Source organism: Lagopus leucura, unplaced genomic scaffold (genome assembly GCF_019238085.1).
Source record: "Lagopus leucura isolate 7727_CA_CO unplaced genomic scaffold, USGS_WTPT01 Super-Scaffold_100002, whole genome shotgun sequence".
In the NCBI taxonomy this organism is placed as follows: Eukaryota; Metazoa; Chordata; class Aves; order Galliformes; family Phasianidae; genus Lagopus; species Lagopus leucura.
Genome location: NW_024962263.1, coordinates 85,317,013 through 85,328,374, shown reverse-complemented (window position 1 = coordinate 85,328,374; position 11,362 = coordinate 85,317,013).

The following is an 11,362-nucleotide window of genomic DNA, read 5'->3' as shown; positions in this document are numbered from 1 at the left end:
ATGCACAGGCATTTATTTTAACTCAGTGTGATATTTCAACTTGAAAATATCAGCATATAAATCATAATGCATATATTAAAAGGATGAAGTATATTTCTCTGACATTTTAGTAAGTCAACATTCAGGTCATGTTGAATTTCATGTTAGCAGGATTCTGTAAAGATCAAAACTTGGATTGTATGCTTTGGACAGGCTCACAGAATCACAGAAGATTCCGAGTTGGAAGAGATCATAAGGATCATGGAATCCAACCCCTGGCTATACAGAGGACCACCCAAAATTAAACCATATTTCTGAGAGCATTGTCCTAAATGCTCCATGAACAATAGCCAATTGCCAATATCTGGGATCTCCACAGATTCCCAAGACCACTGAAAAATAACTGAGACAGTTGTTATGATGACATCAGCCAGTTCTTTCAGTACCCTGAGATGAATCCCACCAGTCTCTATAAACTTACATGCATTCAGCTGTAGCAACAAATCTTGCATGACACTGGGGTTAGCTGGGAGTTTATCATTACCATGATCTTCCAACTCAAAGATCCAGAGCTGCTAGGTCCAACATCAGTGTTAAAAACAGAGGTGCTTTGCCTGCATTTGTGATTTGATCATCCTCAAGTAGCTGAACAATATTGTCTCTTGTCCTTCTTTATTTAATATACTTTAACTAGCACTTTATGCTGTTCTTGACAGTACTAGACATCTTCAACTCTGATTGAGCTTGGGCTGATCAGATTAGCTCCCTACATTGTCAAACAGTGTTTCTTTATTCATCCCATGCCACATGGCCTTGCTTCCACACTTTTCCATTTAAAGAACATTAACAATAGCATTAAGCACCTCAAGTTATTGTAAAATTATTAATGAAAGAGTTATTGGATAACTCAAATAAATGTGTAGAAAAGATAAAAATAAATGGTAACACTAAGGTGTAAGACTAATTTAATTTACCTTACAGATACTAATGAAATATTCAACATCCAGAGAAAAAAAACTGTGAGAGTCATGCAGCCCTAAAATCAATGGTTCTGAGAAGGCTTATTCATATTGGTTAAGAAGCTCTGCAATGGTATTTTTGTTTGCAAAGATATAGGAAGGAAAGACAGCAAAACATGAATGTAAATATTGAAACATAAGTAAGTTAAATTGTACTTCTTTTTCTGTACAGTAGTATTTAGCCAGATAGCATGGTCAGATCTATTAACTATAATTTGGAAAGGATGTTGAAAAGTTTGAGAGAATTCAGGAAAGCAAAACAAAACAATGAAGTATTCAAGGGATGAGAAAATCCATTAATAAAACGGACTTCTGAAAAGCATGGCCCACTTGATTTACCTGAAAGATACTTAATAATTTCATCAGTGTGTTTCACTAACAAAAGTATCAGGAAAAAGAGGGCTCCAATACGTAGATATTTAATATCTATGTAGTATGAAGGAATATCCTGTTTGTCAATCTATAAATCCTTTTTCTTTCCTGTCATTCACATGCAGGAGCCTTGGACAACCTAAGTGATTTTAAATGGTGATAGAAATGGTGATAGAAATCTGTATTTCTGAAACTAAATTTCATTCTTTGTTCAAAAGGGATTGTTAAATAGTTTTATTGACATTGACAATAAACTATATCATAGCATTAAGGATTTTTTAGCTGTTCTAAATATGTCTGGATGCCATTCTAAAATCATGTTTCAGCTGAACATAAATTATTTTCTGAGTACAGTGATAAAATCAACAGTCTGCAAAATCATGCCAAGTTATTTACTGGAACTTAGACACAGAGGTATACATTTTAGCCTTTTTTTTTTTCATTTGTCAGTCACCAAGAATTGACCATAGCCCTCTATAAACAGAGAATAAAAAATAATAATAATAATAATAAATGGCAAGATATCTGTTAGTTTCTAATTTGATGTCATTTAGTAAAAAGAATTATGTTAGCGATACATTATTACTGAGGTCAACCCACTGAAATATGTGGCTTAGTGGCAGCATTAGCAGTGATCAAGGAAATTATGGCCTTGCTAAAAAATGAAGTAGTAAATAATTACCTAAGTGAAGTGATTCAAAATGGATACACTCTCAGGTGTAGTGATTACTGCATACTTTTTGATGAATCTTTCCACTTCTTTTCTGGTCAAACTGAAATGTCCTGCTGAAATTGCCTTAAGTCCAATAATTTTTTTGAAAAGGAGTAGACAAAAAGATATAGTGAAATCTGTCCCAAATTGCTGAATCTCACAGTTTTCAAGACTGTTCATTTGAACATAGAAGACTGTGAGGGATGAACCTACTTCTACTTTTTTGCAAACATCCTTACAATCTATCTGACTATGGGAAATAATTAGATCATTCTTTTTCTTATTATCTTGAAAGAAAAATTATAAAGAAAATGGCCTCATTTTTATTTCATACTGTACTGAAGCACATCAATAAGCCCACACACACAGTGCTTTTTTGCTGGTGGTGAAATGGCAATCTTATTTTTCCAGACATTTCTACATTTACATTTAGCTGATGCTGACATTTATTTAAAAAAAAAAAAAAAAAAAGGAAAATCACTATGTATCTAATACATCTTTCCTGTCCTCTCTTCTTCAGGACGTAGGTGATGTAAAATGATTTGCTCCCCAAATCAGAGAATTTTTAATGAAGATATCACACCCATGTACAAAAGAAAAAATATACTTGCTATATTTTCTTGAAGAATTTGTATGGTTTCTTTAAGAGAAATAATGAGCCCAAACTTCAGCTGGATCCAATAGAGAAGCATTTGTCCTTAAATCATTAAAGAAAATGAAGAGCTAGTAATGCCACAGCAAATATAAATAGAAATAAATCAATATATATAATATATTGATATAATATAATATATAATATATATAAATAAATCAAGAATTCAGAATCAATGTGTTCCATAGAAAGATGTCTCTTTTCAGACATCGCATAAGTTTTTTAGAGATGTAGAAGAGAAGGGTTGTCTGTACTGCCAATGAGGTGCAGTAATGCTCCGCTTTCCTCCGTGTGTCAAAGAAAGAATGGGAAACAAGGCTTGCTTTCTTCCTTACCTTCTGTTTCCTTCCCTCCCTCCTTACTTTGCTCTCTTAATCCCTTTCTCCAACTTCCTCCTCTCCCTGCAAGTGTTATTCATAGAATCATAGAATGACTTGGGTTGGAGGGGACCTTAAAATTACCAAATAACAATATTTCCAACATGGGAAGAAGGGACAAAGAGCAGCACAAGATATTGCTCCAGATTTGCCAAGACACAAAAGTGCACCTTTAGCCTAATGAAATTGCAGGGAAAGAGTCCATCTACAGGAAAATTCATTTGATTCTGAATATTTCAGAATAGATTGTTCTTCCCTTATAAATTTGTGTTTTGTTTTGTTTTCAAAGTTTTGAAATCAAATTCTGCCTTCCAGGAAGTACATTGATTTTCCATCACCTCTGAGAAAACTTCTTCAACATCTAGGTGAAAAACTGGAGTTTATATTGACAAACTACAATCAAATGAACCTGTAGCTGTTTTCCCCACCTCAGTGAAGCACTGCTGTGAAGGAACATGTCTTGATATATAACAAATGCTCTTAAAAAGGCACTGTATTGATGTTAATTAACTTCAGAGAAGGGCTTCTTGTTCATTTGTAATTTTCACGGGCTTTTGTTTCAACAGATTCATGTGCAAGACAGCAAATTCCATAAAATGGTTATATTCTAATTAAATGATATGCCTTCTATGCCTAATTAACTGCACAACTGTCCTTGTATCCAATCTCAAAATTAATCTGTTCTTCATGATATATAACATTTATAAAATTATTCCAAGTCTTCTTTTCTGACTTATTTCCAGTTCCAGATAGCTTTGGTAGGTATTTTATTGTTCATGTATCTTTGCTATAGTTATTAATGTGAATCATCATGCCATTGTATCCTTTTTGATACCAATGCTATGAATAGTTTCTTTAGCAGAAGCAGAGTTTGTGAGGTATAGACATTATGTGTAATCGAGAGCCTACAGCAAATTGGGTTCTTCAGTTAGCAGTCTGGACTTCCCCTGGGGAAATAGTATTGTCCCCTGGGGGCCCACTAAAACATCTTTCAATATACAGTGTTATTTAGGATACTGTCTTAAAATACATGAATCTTAAAATCTTCACCTATCAGGAAAGACTGGAAGTGTTCTTTATTGCATAACAGTAAATTATTTCACATTAAGGGCTTAACTGAAGCTGGATCCTGTTATACCAGCTCTAAATTTGATTGACTGGGGAAAAAAAAAAAAAAAAAAACCTAAAAAAAACTAAAAAATAAGTTTAAAAGTTGCCCATAGATCACCATGTTTACCTATGAAATTCACCCAAGCCATAGTGAGAACAAAGTAGGACAAAAGGTAAAAGGCAGTTTGAGCTATGCAGCCAGAAGTTGATTTCTGGATGGATACTGTAGGACTAACAAGGCCATAAGAGTAAATGTGTAATCACTGAACTGAGTTTTGTATTTCAGCACACAGGCCAGATCCCTTGATCATCGAATCATAGAATCATAGAATCACCAAGGTTGGAAAAGACCTAAAAGATCATCCAGTCCAACCGTTCACCTATTCCCAATAGCTCCTACTAAACCATGTCCCTCAACACAACATCCAGTCTTTCCTTGAACACCCCCAGGGTCGGTGATTCCACCACCTCCCTGGGCAGTCCATTCCAGTGCCTGACCACCCTTTCTGAAAAGTAATACTTCCTAATGTCCTGCCTGAATCTCCCCTGCCGTAGCTTGAAGCCATTCCCTCTGGTCCTATCACTAATGACACGAGAGAAGAGGCCGACCCCCAGCTCACTACAACCTCCCTTCAGGAAGTTATAGAGAGCAATGAGGTCTCCCCTGAGCCTCCTCTTCTCCAGGCTGAACATTCCCAGCTCCTTCAGCCTCTCCTCATATGGCCTGTGTTCCAGACCCCTCACCAGCTTTGTTGCCCTCCTTTGAACACGTTCCAGGGCCTCAATATCTTTCTTGCAGTGAGGGGCCCAAAACTGGACACAGTACTCGAGGTGCGGCCTCACTAGTGCTGAATATAGGGGAAATGGATGATGAATGTCATCCACACTGTGGATTTGGCTCACTAATTTGTCAGCATTATTTCGGTGAACAATAGCCTTTTCTCTTGTTCCATTCTTAGAAACAGAGAGCCAAAGAATCATTAAAGTTGGAATAGACTTCTAAGATTATCTGATCCACCCATCAACCCATCCCAACCAGCCCACTAAAATCAGTCCACTGAGGGATACCTCAGTGCTACATCTTAATAATATTATTATTACAACTGTGACCACCTCTTCTTTCAAATAAGAAAGCAGTTTTGAGGAAAACAGACAGATCACTTCCACTGTGTGAGGAGAAATATCATTTAATTTTACTCATGTTCATGTACATCTTTTCCTCCCACCTGCTATCCCTGTTGAACAAGGGCTTAAAGGTTCAGGGCCTTGGGGCATAACTGTCATGAGCAACAATGTGGCCTTAAAGCTAAGACAGTCTGAAAGTTGTTTCATTTTGTAGCATTTAGCTCAGCTATGATTTAAAATACCTTAAGGAATAAATACTAACCTCAGACAATAGACTGTGATCCCCAGTCAAATTTTGAACTGAATTACATTTGAAAACAAAATTATTTCAAATCAGTTTTCTTCTTCACTTATCTGTCAAGACCCAGCATATGGGTTCAGTTTTTATTGCTATTTTTTTTTCTTTGCTGTTAAAAACAGGCTGAATTTTCATCAACAAAGTTATGTTTGAGGAAGAAAAAAAGGCAAAAAAGTCTTATATTTTAAATTGATTGTTGATCTTCTGATAAAAAGAAGTTGACAGTCCAACCTGATCTGCAAGGGTGAAAGCCCACAGAGCACATTGTGTAGGTGCATAAGGTTATCCTTTTCTTTTAGATTGTTCCTTTTTACTGATTTGTCATGCAGTTCTTTGCACTAGGATATGTGGATAAGTGATATGAGTCAGGACCAATTTGCAGTAATCAAATAACTATACTGTGATCCTTAAAACACCTTAAAACATCTACTGCTATCTAGACTCCTGGGAAGCTCACCAGAGAGGCATGCTTCATGTCTGCATGCAGAAATATAGAAGAAAAAAAAAAGCTGGAAGGGTCATCTGGACATCCCATCTGCTCTGTTTGTTCTAACTTTGAAGTTAGGTAGTTTTTAAGATCTCTGATAAAGCTGAACTTTGAATGTCTCCAGAAACTGTGTCCTCATGGCCTCTCTGTACAGTCACACTCTGTGGATAACCACAATTAGATGGCTGAAAACAGACATTTAATGCCTTCAGAACCTTTGCTTCTCCAGCCTAATCAAACATGAACTCTCCTGTTACCTTCATGCTCTTAACCCTAAACCCTTTTAGGAGCTCTCTGCTCCATCAGATCCAGTTAGCTGACATTTCCCTTCTGCTGAGTACTGCTAAATCAGACACAATGTGCTGCACCTCTCTGCGACATTTGGTCTTTTCCACTCCATGAGTTTTCAATCAGCCCATCTCTCTAGTTTGTCAGAAGTTCTCTAAATAGTGACCTTGTCCTCTGGGGAAACACAACTGCTACCCTTCACTTGGAGTAAACCTCAGAACTGCTGCAGGGACACCCTATTTGCTCACCAAGAAGTCCCCAATTGCTACCCCATAAACATAAGGTTGTGTGAAAGCAGGATATGGAAGAAGGACACATCAACTCTAAGTAGTTTTATCTGTCACTTCTCAGAGGAAATGTAAAGACTAATTCATCTAAGAATACAGTAACAACTACTCTTTATTTTAACGTGCAAACAGATCGACTTCTTTTCAGAGGATTCACCCAGAATTCACATCTGTGCTTGAAAAACTTCAAACACCTCTTTTCATAATTGCAGCATATTCCCCAATAAGGAGCCTATTAAAGACAAGATGAGGATAAGTTCCAGTAGATTTTGCTTCAATTTTTAGAAAATAATTCAGTATCGAGCAGGAAAGAAAAAGTGAGACAGAATTTCTGTCTGGATAGTCCTCTGGGAGAAAAGCACTCTGGATTCCTAGGGCTGCTCTCTCATTTTGAATCAGACATGAAGCCCCATGGCTTGTCTTTGATTTGAAAAGAGAGGAAAAACATTCTTCAATCCTGATGTTTCCAGACCTTTTGGGTCTCAGACTCATGGGGAAGCATAGGTGTTTCATTTTATGGTCTTTCTTACTGTTAGCATTTCTTTTTCAAACAACAGAGACCCACATAGCCTTACTTAGGAAAGCAGAAGCCTAAGTAAAATGTTACATAGTACTGTTCCTAAAGCTAATTCTGGAAGATAAGCAGATATACCCTGAAAATGATTATACATCAGATCTGTAAAACTCTGAGAATCTGGAGCAGCTACAATGGGCCAGATTTTGCATGCCAAATCCTAGAATAAACAAGTTAAAAACATAATTAGTTATAGATTAATAGAATAATATCAAATGAAAGAGAAAGGCATCATGAGGCATCAAACTTGACACAGATCAACATGTGAGATTAAAAATGTGGGAATAAATAGGAAGGCTGTCTTGGGAGTAAATATTTCATGGAGAATGAACAGGAACAGTGCAAAGTAGATGACTGTTTAAATTCAGTTAGACAGACATATTTTATTTTGCTTTATGGAAAGCTCAACATCTAAGTCACATTTAAAAATGTGGCTGTCATCAAATGCCAATACCAAATAGCTAAGGAATGACACAGGCTTTTACTCACTTCTTAATTATTGATAGTCTTGTTTTGTAGAAATCAGACCTTAGGGAAAGCTGTCAAGTAGTGCACAGAATAGCTATTTAGTGGCAACTCAACACCCCGTCAGGCAGTGGCTCCCAAATTTATACCACATCTTCTGCAAAAACTTCCACACAGAGAAATAAGCATCAGACAGTCTCTAAGTTAATTCTCAGACTTCCTGCCCCCTCACTGTAGTAGGCTTGGACGTCCTGGCTCCTCCAGTAATGGTCTTGAAGGCTCTTGTTTCTATTGCATTATCCACAGACTTATGGTTATTTTAGTGTTCTTCCCTTACATCTCGTGAAGAGACCAATGCTGCTGACAATCACTGGTCTGTTAAGTGACCCAGATGGCTGCACCACTGTCTTCATGAGGACACGCAGTGCACCACTGCACGCACTATTGTGGGTGAGTGCCACCTCAGGGCACGGGGCTGAGACTTTCCTGGGACACTGCGAGACTGAGGCTTTTAGCCTTCTGCAGGAGGCATAAATCGGAGTAGGCATTTGTGTCTTTGTCTGGGGTTTCAGAGTTCTCCAGCCTGCCCTTATGTTTCTGGCCTCCTCTGTGCCTGCAGAGATAAACCTTTCATCATATCTTACACTGATTTTAGATCTGATCTCTCTGATATTTTGGGGTAATTTCTGAGCATTGCCAGAAATGGGGAAATCATTTCTCTGCTTTGATTGTCTCCTTTAATGACATTTTCCTTCTTTCATCTAGTTCTTTTCTTACATTTCTGTTTAAAAAAGATTTAGACCACCACAGCTCTTTCATTTACAGTTCTGTTGTGAACCCGTTATCAGAGAAACATCGAAAGAAGTAGAATAATAATAAAAACCTCAACTCTTTTTAAACATGCTGATGGTATAAGTTCACTGTTTTGGGTTTGGTGCATAATAAAAGCAAATGTATGTCTATTTTTCCTTATCAGTGAGGTTTACCAATAAGCAGCAGCAGCAGCAGAAAGAATATTGCATTTGTAGCTCCACTGTTGACTTCTATCCATATTTTCATGTGTTTCTCCCATTCTATCTTTAAATAAATAAGATTAGACTTTAATTACAACACTAAAAAAAATCTTCAGACAATCTCAATTAATTTTTAACTAACTATTACTGTGTAGAATATTTTTCTTTAAAATTCCTAAAAAGAATTTGCTTTCTTTTTTTTTCTTTCTTTCTTTTTTCTCCCTTAAAAAATCATTTTCCGGGTATAAGAAATGTAAATGAAGGATATTGTTAAAATGTAAATTCTTACTCAATACTTCATATTTCAAAGTTTTAATGTTGATTTTTTTTCCCTTTCTCTTACTCCTTCTACACATTATCCTTACTTTTTCTGTTATTTTAATGAAGGTTTTTAAAAGTGTATATTTAAGGGTTCTCCAGAACTCAGCAGGATTCATTGACTATATTTGTACCCTCATACATTTTTGAACTGGCTTGTACTTAACAGTGACATCAAAGTAGCAGTGACATCAAAAATATTTATACGAAGCTGAGACTCAGAAGAAGAGCTGCCATCTTTTAAATAAAAGACTAGATATCAAAGTATTCCTGCACACTATCCTGAATACTGGATGTGACAACATTCAAACCTTTTACAAAGCCTATTACGTGAGCAATATTAGCTACTGTACTACATAGTGAACAACAATTTGTATAGCATCCTAACTAAAGTAATGATTCCACCTGCTCTCTAACGTATATTTGCATAAACACCCGATGTGATATCATTTCCTTTGCACTGATCTGTCCAATAGAATATAACTGTGGAAACAGGCTTTTTCCAGTCTCTATTTCTAATGGTAGCTGTGGTAGATTTCTGCTGTCTTTTTCAAGCCAATTTCATCATTTCATTCCTGTGAAAATGAAAAGCAGGACCGTCTACCTGGAATTCTCCAGCCTGATCTTAGGATAAATTTGTTGTCAGACTTGAGCTTATTTTTATCTGTTACTGCAGAAAAAAAGAATTGGAGACTTAGAGTTTGGTTCATCTGACAGAATATCTATAGACAAACTAAATAGCTCAGTTCCTTTTCTATGGAGATAAACAGACCTTACTTAGTGAAATACAGCTTAGGCTGAAGTACACAGATGGTCTTCAAAGTTCTTCCTGAAGAGGATGGTCAGGCTCTGGAACTGGCTCACCAGGGTAGTGAACATGGCCTCAACTTGCCAGAGTTCATGGAGAGTCTCAAAAATCCTCTCAGACATTAGGTTTGAATTCTGAGTGTTTGTGTGGAGCCAGAAGTTGGATTCAGTGATCTTTCTGGGACCCTTCCAACCTGGGATACTCTATGAAAAACAAGGGCATTTACTTTCAGCTTACTGTAAATGATTAATTTAAAATGAAGTTGAAGCACCTTTCCATCATCGGGCCAAAAAAAAAAAAAAAAAAAAAGAAAGAAAAAGAATCCTCAAAACCCACCTTTTCCTGAATGCTGCCAAAACTGTAGTTCCTTTACTCTGTAGTACTGTCATCTAGCTCAAAGAACAGTGCTTCAGAATGGCATAGTTGAGCTGGATCAGACACTGTCACAATTACAACCTGTTACTCAACTGCCTCTCCGGCCACTTGGAATGGGTTAATACATGTTAATATATTTCTCCTTTCTTGTGGGTTAAGAAGGGAGATTAGGAGTGATGTGAATCCTTGCTGGAATGTAGCAAAAATATCAGAAAATGAAATAAATTTGACTTATACTCTCATCATTATTTGAAGAGACAGATACACAGAACCTGCCAGAATTAATCATTTGCTTCCTAACTAGCCTTGGTCAACCTGAGAAGCCTACGGCTACTGTTGCTCTAATTCTGCATAAGGAATAGATCTATATACCAATTTGCATGCAAACTGGCCTTTCAAAGCACTGTAGTTTTTACCTACATGACAAAAGGGAACCGATCTGATGGTTTATTGATCCAGTCCCAAATGGCAGGGTAAAAATCTTTCATGGCCAAGCCTGTGAATTATCTCTCATTTCTCCCTGGATTTATTGGAATTATTTTTCCTTGGATTTAGAAATCACACTTACAGATTTAATTTCAAGCCATTCTCCATCATATCTGAAAAACTTGCTGTCAGACAAAACCCTGGTGACTGGAAAAATGGAAATATCACTCCCATAATCAAGAAAGGAAAAAGGAAGACCATGGAACTACAGGCTGCTGAGCCTCAGGTTGTGCTTAGGAAGATCACAGAATCATACAGTCATAGAATGGTTTGGGTTGGAAGGGACTTTAGAGGCCATTTTTTTCAAAACTCCTCACCATGGGCAAGGACCCTTTCTCTAGGCCAGGCTGCTCAAAGGCTGTTTCAGCCTGGCTTTAAGGTCCTCCAGGGGGAGGGCACCCATAGCTTCTCTGGGCATCTGCTTCCAGTGTCTCACCATCCTCACAGTAAAGAATTTCTTCCTAATATCTAGTCTAAATCTACCTTCTTCCCTTCAAAGCCATTTCTTCTCATCCTGTCACCACATACCCTTATAAAAAGTCCCTCCCCAGCTTTCCCATAGGCCCACTTTGGCTACTGGAAGTCCCCTATAAGGTCCATCCACAGCCCTTTCTTCT